The sequence below is a fragment of the Gorilla gorilla genome, chromosome 2 (assembly GCF_029281585.2).
Source record: "Gorilla gorilla gorilla isolate KB3781 chromosome 2, NHGRI_mGorGor1-v2.1_pri, whole genome shotgun sequence".
Lineage (NCBI taxonomy): Eukaryota > Metazoa > Chordata > Mammalia > Primates > Hominidae > Gorilla > Gorilla gorilla.
In genome coordinates, this window is record NC_086017.1 from 80,433,284 (window position 1) to 80,446,983 (window position 13,700).

Sequence of the window (13,700 nt, forward strand, 5' to 3'; positions counted from 1 at the left end):
AACAAAGGGGTTATAGGCCCCACGCAAGTCTGAAATCCAGCAGGGCAGTCAAATCTTAAAGCTCCAAAATGATCTCCTTTGACTTCATGTCTTGCATCCCGGTCATGCTGATGCAAGAAGTGGGTTCCCATGGTCTTGTGCAGCTCTGCCCCTGTGGCTTTGCAGGCTGGAGCCTCCCTCCCAGCTGCCTTCATGAGCTGGCTTTGAGTGTCAGCAGCTTTTCCAGGTGCATGGTGCAAGCTCTTGGTGGATCTACTATTCTGGTATCTGGAGGACGGTGGCCCTCTTCCCACAGCTCCACTAGGTGGCGCCCCAGTAGGGACTTTGTGCAGGGCTCCAACCTCACATTTCCCTTCTGCACTGCCCTAGAACAGGTTCTCCATGAGGACCCCACCCCTACAGAACATTTCTGCCTGGGCACCCAGATGTTTCCATACATCTTATGAAATCTAGGTGGAGATTCTCCAACTTCAATTCTTGACTTCTGTGCACTCTCAGGCTCAACACCATGTAAAAGCTGCCAAGGCTTGAGGCTTGCACCCTGTGAAGCCATGTCCCGAGCTCTATGTTGGTCCCTTTCAGCCACAGCTAGAGTGGCTGGGATGCAGGGCACCAAGTCCCTAGGCTGTACACATCACGGGGAACCTGGGCCCGACCCATGAAACCACTTTATCCTCCTAGGCCTCCAGACCTGTGATGGGGGGACACTGCTGCAAAGGTCTCTGACATGCCCTGGAGACATCTTCCCCATTGTCTTGGTGATTAACATTCCTCAACTTGTTACTTATGCAAATTTCTGCAGCCAGCTTGAATTTTGCCTCAGAAAATGGGATTTTCTTTTCTTTTGCATTGACAGGCTGCAAATTTTCCAAACTTTTATGCTCTGCTTCCCTTTTAAAACTGAATACCTTTTAAAACACCCAAGTCACCTATTGAATGCTTTGCTGCTTAGAAATTTCTTCTACCAGACACCCTAAATTATCTCTCGCAAGTTCAAAGTTCCACAAATCTCTACGGCAGGGGCAAAATGCCACCAGTCTCTTTGCTAAAACATAACAAGAGTTATCTTTGCTCCAGTTCCCAACAAGTTCCTCATCTCCATCTGAGACCTCCTCAGCCTGGACCTTATTGTTCATATCACTATCAGCATTTTTGTCAAAGCCATTCAACAAGTCTCTAGGAAGTTCCAAACTTTCCCACTTTTTCCTGTCTCCTTCTGAGCCCCTCAAACTGTTCCAACCTCTGCCTGTTACACAGTTACAAAGTCACTTCCACATTTTTGGATGTCTTTTTTAGCAACACCCTACTCTACCAGTACCAATTTACTGCATTAGTCCATTTTCACACTGCTAATAAAGACATACCCAAGACTGGGCAATTTACAAAAGAAAGAAATTTATCAGACTATGGTTCCATGTGGCTGGGGAGGCCTCACAATCATGGCGGAAGGTGAAAGGCATGTCTCACATGGTGGCAGGCAAGAGAAGAGCACTGTTTGTGCAGGGAAAATCCCCTTTTTAAAACCATCAGATCTTGTGAGACTTATTCACTACCCCAAGAACAGCACAGGAAAGACCCGTCCCCATGATTCAGTTATCTCCCACTGGGTCCCTTCCACAATACATGGGAATTATGGGAGCCACAAGATGAGATTTGGGTGGGGACACAGAGCCAAACCATATCAAACAGACATTTCAAAACCAATCATGCCTTCCCAACAGTCCCCCAAAGTCTTAACTCATTTCAGCATTAACTCAAAAATTCACAGTCCAATGTCTCATTTGAGACAAGATGAAACCGTTCCACCTATGAGCCTGTAAAATCAAAAGCAAGTTATTTACTTCCTAGATAAAATAGGGGTACAGCCATTGGGTAAATGCAGCCATTCCAAATGGGAGATATTGGCCAAAACAAAGGGGCTACAGGCCCCATGTAAGTCTGAAATCCAGCAGGACAGTCAAATCTTAAAGCTCCAAAATGATCTCCTTCGACTCCATGTCTCACATCCCAGTCATGCTGATGCAAGAGGTGGGTTTCCATGGTGAACCCACCATGGTGAAAGGCATGATTGGTAAAATGCAGAAATCTTAAATTTATAACTAGATGAATTTTCATAAAATGAACACACATTTATAACCATTATAAATAGTGCTGCTATAAAGTTTCTTGCACATTTATTTTGGTGAGCATATGTTGAGCATTTTTATTGGGTTTATACCTAAAGAATTTGCTTTGTCATAGGGTACATGTTTTTCAGCTTTAGTGAATGCTGCCAAACAGTTTTCCAAAGTGGTTTTACCAATGTGCAGTCCTCTCAGTATGTGAGAATTCCAACAAATCCATGTTCTCATATACTATTTAACTTCAAGTATTACAATTTCTGAAAGATCTATTTGATTATTTTATTTGAAAATTCTGTTTTATTCCTTTCAAATCTGCCTATTCCTTAGACATATTTTCAAACCATCTCTTATTTTTATAAGCATGTTAAACATTCTTATCCATACTCTTTAAAGTTCTGGTCTTCATCCATTTGACTCAGCAATTTGTTTCCTTATTTATTTCATGATTTCTTTTAAAATCATGAGCTTATTTTTAATAACACTTAAGTGTGGGAATTCTTTGAAGTCCGAGTTACAGGTACATTCCCCCAGGTAGGATTTGCATTTGTATTTATCAGGTGCCTGGAAGCACCCCCAGCTTGGGAGAATAGGCTAAAATTCATAAGGCCAAGCCTGTGGTTATGAGCATATAGAGGAATTTTTCCCCCTTCCATTCAAAACCAATATTGAAAGAAATTTTCTCATATCTTTTTCTATGAGCCAGGCTTTCTCCCTCATTCACCTTTTCACTGAGTTACAATAGTATCCTTTGAGGTCTTGGCCTAATGCTAAGAGCCTAGTGAAGTCGTCTTCTATCAAATTAACCTCTGTGGGCCAGCTCTAATCTCTTGACCCCTCTTCTCTACACATCTGATAAAGTAAAATCTGTTGGTCACATGCAAAGAATGAACAGCTATCCCCAAGCCTCCCTTACTTTGCCTTACCTCTCTGGGTTTGTGCTTTCACTCCAGTTTCTTTCTCTAAAAGTAGTGCTTAATTTCTTATCAGCTTAGCAGTGAATTCAAAACAGATCTTTAAAATTTTCATGCAGCGTTATGTATTATTTTTCAGGGGGAAAATTGTTTAGAAGACACCTCTTAAAATGTGGTCTAGCAGCTTTGAGTGTCTCTGAGGCCTTTTCTAGGGTTTGCTAGGTCAGAGTTATATTCACAATAATAAAAAGATTTGATTTGCATTTTTCACTCTTACTCCCTCCTGAGAGTACAGTGGAATACAATGGTAATATGACGTGTGTTGATGTCATCATTCTGACAGCTAATGGAATGTATGCTTTGCGTTCTCATGATTTTAAAAAAAAAAACCTCTCAGCTTTAATTTCTAGCATGGTGCATATTGATTAGCATAATTCATATAACAGAAATTCTTTGGGGTTCTTAATAATTTTTAGGAACATAAAGGGATTCTGAGTTCAGGAAGCTAGAAAAGTGCTGATTTGGGGTATCCTTTGTGCTAAATTGTGAAAAATGAAATTCCTCAAATGCCAAAATATAGAACATCATCAATGTGTGCTATAAACAATCACAAGGTGGAGAAGATCTAAGTTAAGCTGCTGCAGAAGGCTGTATGCAAATAAGTTCCTAAGACCATGAGTTCCTCCAGAGCAAGAATCTTCTGAAGTAAGAAGCCAGGCTTTATCATGCACCATGAGCTCCTGAGAAGGAATTCAGCATCTCTGAGTCGCAGTTTCCTCAACTACTTAATGTAGAAACATAAGAATCATAGTTCTTCCTCCAAATGTTGCACCTATAATGTAAGATGATAGCAAAATCAGTCTTGGGTCTTTGTAAGGTTTCATATTGTTGAAAATAAAGGTTTTTCAAAACTAACAAAGATGATTGACTCAGATTTCCTTCTTAGGTAAAAATGACCAGAATTTAAACCTGGGCAGTAAATTTAACTGGTATTTTAAAGACCAATATGCAGTAGTAACTGTCCTCTACTATGGCCTACACTTTGACCAGTGTTAAAATAATGAGCCATCTTAATGTTACTAAAGGAAGAATAAATGTGACATTGGAGAGTCGGCATGGTCTGATGGGAAGAAAATCACATTAAGGAGGCCTAAGTTCTAATCTTGTTCTGTGATATAACAGCTGTATGACATTCCATGTTATGGTCGGATGTCATGCTGGTTACTCCCGATGAACCACATTTGTTATGCACCCTCTTGTGTAGTCCCCTCCCACCTTGTCTCTGGGCTCCCCTTGGGCAATGGGACATTAGCAAGTGTGATACAGCAGAGATTTGACAAATGCTCGCACATTAGGGCTTGTCCATTTGGAATGCTTCCACTTGTAAGGCAAAGAAACTCAGGCTAGACTATTGAATAATGAGTGTCACAGGAGAGAAACATTGAGGATGAGAGGTCACCTTGTATATTCCATTCCCGGGCTCCCAGTTGAATGCAAGTCCATGAGTGACCTCAGTCCCTACCAAATAGAGCAAAAGTACTGCCCATATGAACCCATTCAACCCACAGAATTGTGAGAAATAATAAACCATTGTTGTTTTAAGTCACTATGTTTTGAGATGGTCTGTTACACAGTTATAGATAACACATTCTAACCACTTGTCTCTAAAACTTTTTATTTTTTATTGTTTTTTTAAAAGAGATAGGGTCTCACTCTGTCACCCAGGTTGAAGTGCAGTAGTATAGCTCACTGCAGCCTTTAACTCCTGGGCTCAAGCAATCCTCCTACCTCAGCCTCCTAGTTAGCTGGGACTATAGGCACAAGCCACCGCTCTTGGCTTAAAAATGGAACGAAAAAAATAGGGCGGGGAATTTGCCCCACTCTTCTCAGAGGGCTTGTACAAATATCAAATGAGTTAATAAATGTGAGGTATTGTTACTACTTGTCCAGTGAGCTAGGTATGACTACATGCTATGGCTACATCTGTGAAACTGGTTTGACTCTGTTGACTGACTTGACCAGTCAAATCAATCTCATTAGAGAAAAATAAAACCTTGTAACTCGATTTTTGACTGACTTGATTATTGTTTTGACCTCTCTGACTTTTTTTGGTTGAGTTCCACTTTTTTTAACTGAATAACTTGACTTTGTGGGTTTAGTCAGTCAAAATAATCAAAACAGTTTGGTGTATAGAAACAGTCCATGTGTGATATTTTCTTCTTATTTAACTTTAGTGGGAAATTATGTGACAGAGGGGCATATATGCATAGCAAATGTGGGTATAAACTTCTACTTCTAACTACCCAGTTTCAAATTACTATATAGATTATAGCAGCATTTGTTTGATAATGAAAAAAATATAGTTAGTTTTTATTTCCCAATGGCATGCTACATTATAAATCCATTAACAGTTGCATGTGTTATTGCTGTAATTCTAATAACTGCCATATATTATTATGGCAATAATAATGTAATTCTCATAGTATACAATACATAATTCATTGAACATTGCCAGAATTTATTTTTAAATTGTAAATTTGTCTTGCTTTTCAGCATAGAACTCCCTTCATCCTGCTTTGGGAGTTTAGTCATATTCCTTTTGTTTGAAGAAGCTGTCAGAAGCGCATGTCTGAGATGAGTGCATGCAAGAGAATGTTGAAGCTTGGCAGTCATTAAAGTCCTGGGTTATAAGTGAAGTGAATGATTGGAATGCAGGTTGAGTAGGTCCATTCATATATGTCATATTGATACTACCAGAGCTGCTGACTAGGTGATTCAAATATAAGCCACTGTTATTGGAGTATTCGTAGATATTCTACTGTGCTTAAGGTTATGACAGATGAAGCTTTCCTTATGAATTGTCAAAAAGGATCACAAACCCTCTGCTACTTCTATTTCCATCACCAGTAGCTTGCTTTATTATTATTATTATTATTTCTTCTAATGCCCTTTGACTATAGTTCTTCAGAATTCTACATCACGAAAAAGCTATGCAAAATGCTCTTGAATTTCTTTGCCCGCTCCCCAGCTGGAATGATTCTAAACTATTCTGAGAAGATAGGGATCTATATTTTTCTTTTAGTAGTCCAAGTGAAAATCAAATACAAATGTAACAGTTATTTCCATTTCTTCAACCCATTTCATGATGTTCTTCTTGATTTATTTCTTAAATATAGTGTAACATAATTTAAACTATCAATAGGTATCACAGAAATACCTCAAATTGCAGCTCATGTGTATTTACTTTGTTTAGTATAAAGTAACCCCCCCCTTATTGTGTTTAAACCAACTTACTTCAGTGTTGGGAGAGGAAACCCACCGTGGGCCCTGAATGTCCCTTCACATTTTTGCTGATAGTGCCAAATTACAAGCCTTATGTGACCTCTGGCCCGGTTCCCTTTCAATTGCTGGTTACTGAGGCAATTGGTATTAATACTTCAAGACCACCACAGCTGACTGCCATACAGCTATCATACAGCATTTCTTTCCTTTCACTCAAAAAAGCCTTTTATTTAGATTTTTCTAATAATATCCCTTAATCATTTAGTTGTCTCTTCTCCAGATCTTTTCAAAATTTCAATATCCCTCTTGAGTACAAAGTTGACTCTTAACAAAGCCTAACCAGTGTTCAACATAGAAGTTTGAACTAAAACTTCTGTCAGTTTAAATTACTCTTCATCATTGGTCAAATCAATGCTTGCTCTTTATCCTTTCATTTATTTGTTCTTTTCTCAGCCAGTTTTATTTATTCTTTTATTTATTCATCATTATTTTATTTATCCAACAAATGATTATTGAGTGCCCATGCGCTCAATAACTAACCAATGGGTATACAAGTAACTTGGACGTGACTCTTAATTTTGGACACTTTGTTTCTCAAAGCTAGTCTGTATGCAAATCAAATGTCTTCTAGATCCGTATGCTGCAAGTAGAAAAAGCTAGACCAGATTTAAAGGACCTAAATGCCAGAATGTGGAGGTAGAAGTACCTGCTGAAGACTAGTTTTGAGTAGATATATTCAGAAATGTTCATTTGATAGAAATGTCTAGAATTGATTAATGAAAATAGAAATAGTAAGTGGAATTTCTTTCAGGAGGTTATAATAACAAATATTCACATTTCCTCATTTGAAACTTTTGAGCCCAGATATATTCTGGATTCAGAATTTTCCAGAGTTTAGAAAGGTGCTACAAGGTATATACCATATATTGAGTAACACAGGGTTCTGGAGAAGCTCCTTATGGTCAAATGCCTCTATATTTCTCCAGATAAACTGAAACTACATATTATCAATGGTGTCTATAAAATCCTCCTGTCAGCTCATGTCACAAACAATTTTTAAAACACAAAAACTGGATTACCATATCTTTCTGGGCTTCAGAACTGCAGATAAAGGTCTATCAATCTCTGGTCTGAGCAAGAGGAAATGTCCATGAATTAGTGAGGTAAAGAGGAAGAATGGATGTAAGAAACATTACAAAAGTAGCATTAGGGTGCTTGTCATTTTGTTACATATTATGCAGGAAAAGATATGCCACAACAGTGACTCTGAGGTTTTGAGCCTGGGTGGCTGGGAGGACGGTGGTGCCATTAACAGAATAGAAAGGACGTGGGGGGAGGGGACCACATGGTAGGAGCTGGGGAAGGAGGGAGATGATGATTAATTCAACTTGAAATATACAAATCTCCAGGACATTATGAACCTGCCTGAAATTAGCATGATTAAAGGTGCCTCTCACGGTGTTTTGGTGAGGATGTGATTTCTAACTAAATTAGAAATCAGTAGCCTTTCGCATATAAGCATATAACATATTTGATTAATCAAATTTGAAATTTGAATTCATCCAACCTAAGAAGTCATCCTAGACACTTTTTAAAAAAAAAACGGCACAAATGGTGGTGGTATTTTAAAATTGGAAAAAAAAATTAAAGAGAATACATAAATTTCAAAATTCTATCTGGATTAAAATGGAGCTATTTTAATCTATTTCTGCAAAGCTACTTGTGACAGTAAATAAAGCATATGGCTCAGGTATAAAAACTATCTGACCCATTTTGGGTAATACTACACATTAGATCAGTGACTTAAACATTATCATTTGTATGAGCTATCAACTGGCTAGACCTACAAATACTACATTTTTTAAACAGGAGTCAAGTATGGCTTAAAATTATCAGAGAAATATTTGTTTTAACTCTCATGTACATTTCTAGAAATGTAGTAGCAATCTTGTATCTGCAAACAAATACTGATAAAATGTTATTTACCTTATATGACATAGTCACCAAGGAACATTCCAATTTTTGCTGATTTTTTTAATGTCAGTCAATATGTCTCAAATGGTTTGCTTCTTTCACCACTGTCTATTTTTAAAGTCCCTTGATAGAGGTGAATGGATATATCTTGGGTTTGTAAAAACCATTCTTATCAAATTATGCCACTGGTTCTTCACTTCAACAGCTCTCTTGCTACCTAGAAACCTTTACTTCTTTTTCTGCCTTTACGTAGAGGTACACCTTTAACCGTAAATTCTTTGGGTAGCCCCCTTGTCACCAAGTCTGTTGACCGATGGCAATTAAGCCACAGAAACAGTCCATCTGTGAGGAGGATGTGATACAGCCTGTGTAATCACAGAAGCATGGAGAAAGGGCTTAACGAGGAATGGGAGGTAAGTCCCCAAGCCCTGTATTTTAAGTCATTGTTCAAATGAAGAGAACTCTTGAATAATAAATCTATGCTTTTTTTTTTCCTGGGAAGGTAGAGAAATTCAATATTAAACATATCTTCACATACATTATTTTGCTCTTAACTACATTTTCATTGAAATACATTTGACTATACTTTTAGGTAGGCTGATCCTCTCAGAAAGTGTTTTCAGAAAAGCAGAATTATTATTTGATAGAGCTGTTAAACGACCCTCTTTCATCCTGAAGTGGTTAATTTTTTTTTTGAACATTTTAAACATTTTACTGTCATGACATACTGGAGTTTTTCTCCCTATGAAGGATATAGGATTAAGAAAATGCATTTCAATTATTAAAACAAAGGTCACAGAACATTCTGAGATGACTGTCTTCCAATGTAGAAGGCGACATTGTTTATATATTTAATGATACTGCAACAATAACAACTTTCTTGCTTTATAGTTGGAAAAACAGCAATGGCCCATGCATGCAAGGCAGAGGAAAATATTTTATTTTGTCCCAGAAGCCTTACTGCCTCACCTCTTGAGCACGGTCTACCGAAAAGAGCTTTAACCTTCTCACTGCTCAGATGTGGCCCAGGCTTAGGGGCGTGATCTTCAAGGCCCAGGTGACTGCTTGGCCATAGATCTCCTTCACATGGAGGAAGGGAAAGAACCAGTGCATTTCAGTGACTTTATGCAATGCGCACACTCGGGTGGACCAGGCTGAACCTTTGAGAACAGGATGAAAGGGCCTAGCAGCAGGAAAAATCAGAGCTCCATTTAGGGAAAATGCCCCAATAAAAGAATTGTGAGACCCTGGGGCATATTACCATAAGATTCAGTGGAATCCCATTATCTGGTGGTTTTAATGAATCAAATACAACAATTTTTGTAGGATAATTGATCTGAAGTGCTGCCCTGACACCGAGGAATGAATGACTCCACCTTTACACGTCTTTTCAGGCCCTTCAATTCTATGATTTGTGCATTATATTATTTAGAATAAATAATAAAGAACTAAATATGCTTTTTTCTATGTGTGGCATTAACCATCTTTGTGTGTTAATGTGGTACCTGCCAATTACTTGCATTAATGTAAATGGCTAAAATATACAAATTAAGTTATGAACATACTGTTACATTTAATGGATTAACTGAAAACCCATGAAGATTTCAAGAGTATATTAAATGCATAAAAACAATTTCCTTGATCTTGAATTTGTACGCTATTTCTTTTTACCCAAAAAGTGTGTGTTCTTAGAGCCCTGAATGTGTTCTGAGTGTAGCAAAATAAATTTAATATATATTGATAAACATGTGATCACCAGACTACATGCTTTGGGAAGCTCCATCACACTTAGTCATAGTAATCTAGGCACAGGTCAGCAAACTTTATCTGTAGAGGGATAGACAGTAAATATTTGAGATTTTATTAGACTTAAGGTCCCTGTACAAACTACTTAACTCTGCCATTGCATCCTTATAATTTACAAATTAATGGGCAAGGCTGTATTCCAATAAAACTTTATTTATCCAAATAAGCAGCAAGCCACTTTTGGCCTATCAGTAGTAATTTGCCTACTCTTGATCTAGTGATAGGTATTATTACTGCTGTTTATGGATGATAGAAGGGAAACCCAGACGGGTTATTTTAGTTACTCAGGGTCTCACAAGTAAGTGGGTTGTGGATTCAAATTAGTACCAGCTAAGTTTATTTGAAAATATATTGATTCATAAACTATAATAGTATTGTTTTGTGAGGTATTTGCATTCAATAATTATCTATTCCAATAACATTTAGATATTATTTCATTGTCTCTCTTGTTATTTATAAATATATTCAAATATTTTAATCAGTTACTCCGATAATTTTAGCTGGCAAAAAATCTGCAAATTTTTGTATTTTTTTAAGTAGACTTAGGGAATACATGTGCACGTTCGTTACACGGATATATTGCATAATGGTAAGGTTTGGGCTTCTAGTGTGCCCATCACCCAAATACTGATCATTATACCCAATGCTGATTGGGTGATGTTTCAACTCTCACTACCCTCCTACCCTCCCCAGTTTTACAGTCCCCACTGTCTGTTATTTCCCTCTGTATGTTCATGTGGTATTGTTTCACTCCCACCCACACATGAAAACATGTGGTATTTGATTTTCTGTTTCTGAGTCATTGCACTTAGGATAATGGCCTCCAACTCCATCCATGTTGCTGCAAAAGACATTATTTTATTGGGTTTTTTATGGCGGTATTGTATCCCATGTTGTATACATACCACATTTTTTTTATCCAATCATCCATTGATGGATACTTAGGTCAATTGTATACTTTGCTATTGTGAATAGTGCTGCAATAAACATACAAATGCAGGGGTCTTTTTAACATAACAATTTATACTCTTTTAGATAGATATCCAGTAGGGAGATTTCAGGGTTGAATGGTACTTCCATTTTTAATTCTTTGAGAAATTTCCATGGAGTTTTCCATAAAGGTTGTACTAATTTACCTTCCCACCAACAGTGTATAAACATTCCCTTTCCTCCACACCCTCACTGGCATCTCTCTCTCTCTCTCTTTTTTTTTTTTTTGACTTTTTAATAATAGCCTTTCTGACTAGTATGAAATGGTGTCTCATTGTGGTTTTGATTTGCGTTTCTCTGATGATTAGTGATGTTGAGCATGTTGACTTTTATTTCTTTCTCTTGCCTAACTTGCTCTAAGACTTCCAACGCTATGTTGAATAACAGTGGTGAAAGTAGACAACCTTGTCTTATTCCAGTTCTTAGGGAGAATGCTTTCGCATTTTCCCTATTCAGTAGAATCTTGGCTGTAGATTTGTCATAGATGGCTTTTATAATTTGAGGTATGTTCCTTAGAAGCATGGTTTGTTAAGGGTTTTATTATAAAGAGGCATTGGATTTTATCGAATGCTTTTTCTTCATCTATTGAGATGATCATATGGCTTTTGTTTTAACTCTGTTTATGTGGCAAATCATATTTATTGATCTGCATATGTTAAACCATCCTGCATCCCCGTAACAAAACCCACTTGATCATGATGTAGCATCTTTTGATATGCTGTTGGACTTTGTTTGGTAGTATTTTTTTGAGGACTTTTGCATCTAAGTTCATGAAGGATATTGACCCATCATCTTTTTTGCTAGGTTCTTGCCTGATTTTGGTATCAGGGTAATACTGGTTTCATAGACTGAGTTAGGGAGGAATTCCCCTCCTGAATTTTTTGGAGTAGTTTCAGTAAGATTGATACCAGCTTTTCTTTGTGGTCTGGTAAAATTTGTCTGTGAATTCATCTGGCCCATGGATTTTGGGGGGTATCTGTTTTTACTACTGATTCAATTTCGTTCTTCATTATTAGTATGTTCAGGATTTCTATTTTTTCCTGGCTCAGTGTTGGAAGATTGTATATTTCCAAGAATTTATCCATTTCCTCTGGGTTTTCTAGTTTGTGCATATACAGATGCTCATTGTAGTCTGTAATTATCTTTCGTATTTCTGTGGTGTCAGTTTTAATGTTATCTTTATCATTTCTGATTGTGTTTATTTGAATTTTCTTTCTTTTTTCTTGGTTAGTCTAGCTTGAATTCTATCAATTTTGTTTACCTTTTCAAAGAAGTAACCTTTCGTTTACTTAATACTTTGTATAAATTTTGATCTCAATTTCTCTAATCTTTTTTTAAATTTCTTCAGTTAGCTTTGGTTTTCATTTGTTCTTGTTTTTCTAGCTCCTTGAGGTGTGACAGTAGGTTGCTAATTTGAGTTCCTTCTGTCTTTTTATGTAGGCATTTAATGTTGTAAACACTCCACTTAGCACTAATTTTGCTGTATCCCAGAGGTTTTGATATGTTTTGTCTCTATTTTCATTTGTTTCAATTTTTTTTATATCTGCCTTAATTTCAGCATTTTCCCAAAAATAATTCAGGAGCAAGTTGTTTAGTCTCCATGTTTTGTATAGTTTTGAGTATTCTTCTTGGTATTGATTTCTAATTTTATTTCACTGTGGTCTGAGAAGATACTTGGTATGATTTCATTTTTGTAATATATTGTACCTTGCTTTATGGACAAGCATATGGTCTATTTTGCAGAATGTTCCATGTGTAGATGAGAAAAATGTAAATCCTGAAGTTGCTAAGTAGACTGTTTTGTAAATGTCTAGGAGGTCATTTGGTCTCAAATCCAGCTTTTTACTTTTTCTTCTTGTCTCTCATAATGCCTGTATCTCATAGGCTTGGTTGCTTTACATAATGCTACATTTCTTGAAGGCTGTGTTCATATTTTATAAATTCCTTTTTCTTTATTTTTGCCTGACTAGGTTAATTCTAAGGACTTGTCTTCAACTTGGAGATTCTTTCTTCTGCTTGGTCTAGTCTATTGATAAACATTTCAGCTATGTTTTATAATTCCTTCCATGAATTTTTCATCTCCAGGAGTTCTATTTGGTTTTTTTAATTAATCTTTTTAGTAAGTTTTCATTCATATCCTGAATTGTTTTTCTGATTTCTTTGTGTTGGCTTTCAACTTTCTCTTGGGTCTCATTGAGCTTCCTTGCAATCCATATTTTGAATTCTCTACATTTCAGAATTTTCAGTTTGGTTAGGATCCATTGCTGGAGAGCTAGAGTGATCTGTTTGCAGTGTTGAAATATTTTTTGTACTGCCAGAGTTCTTACATTGTATCCTTCTCATCTGGGAGAGATGTCACTTCTTATTTTTGAGTTTGCTTAGTTTGAATGGGAACTTTTAATTATTTAGTCCTTTTCCCTCGAGGGTATGACTGTAATGTATGTTGTGTATAATCATTTGGCTTTGATTCTGGGTGCTTTCAGGTGTCCAAGGCTCTGTATAACTTCCTTGATTATAGATGGTTTTTGTGCAATGACTTCTGAAATACTGATTATTGTAGCAATATGTTAGGCATATGAGCCAACTCACTATATTCTGAGAGGCTAGGAGTGAG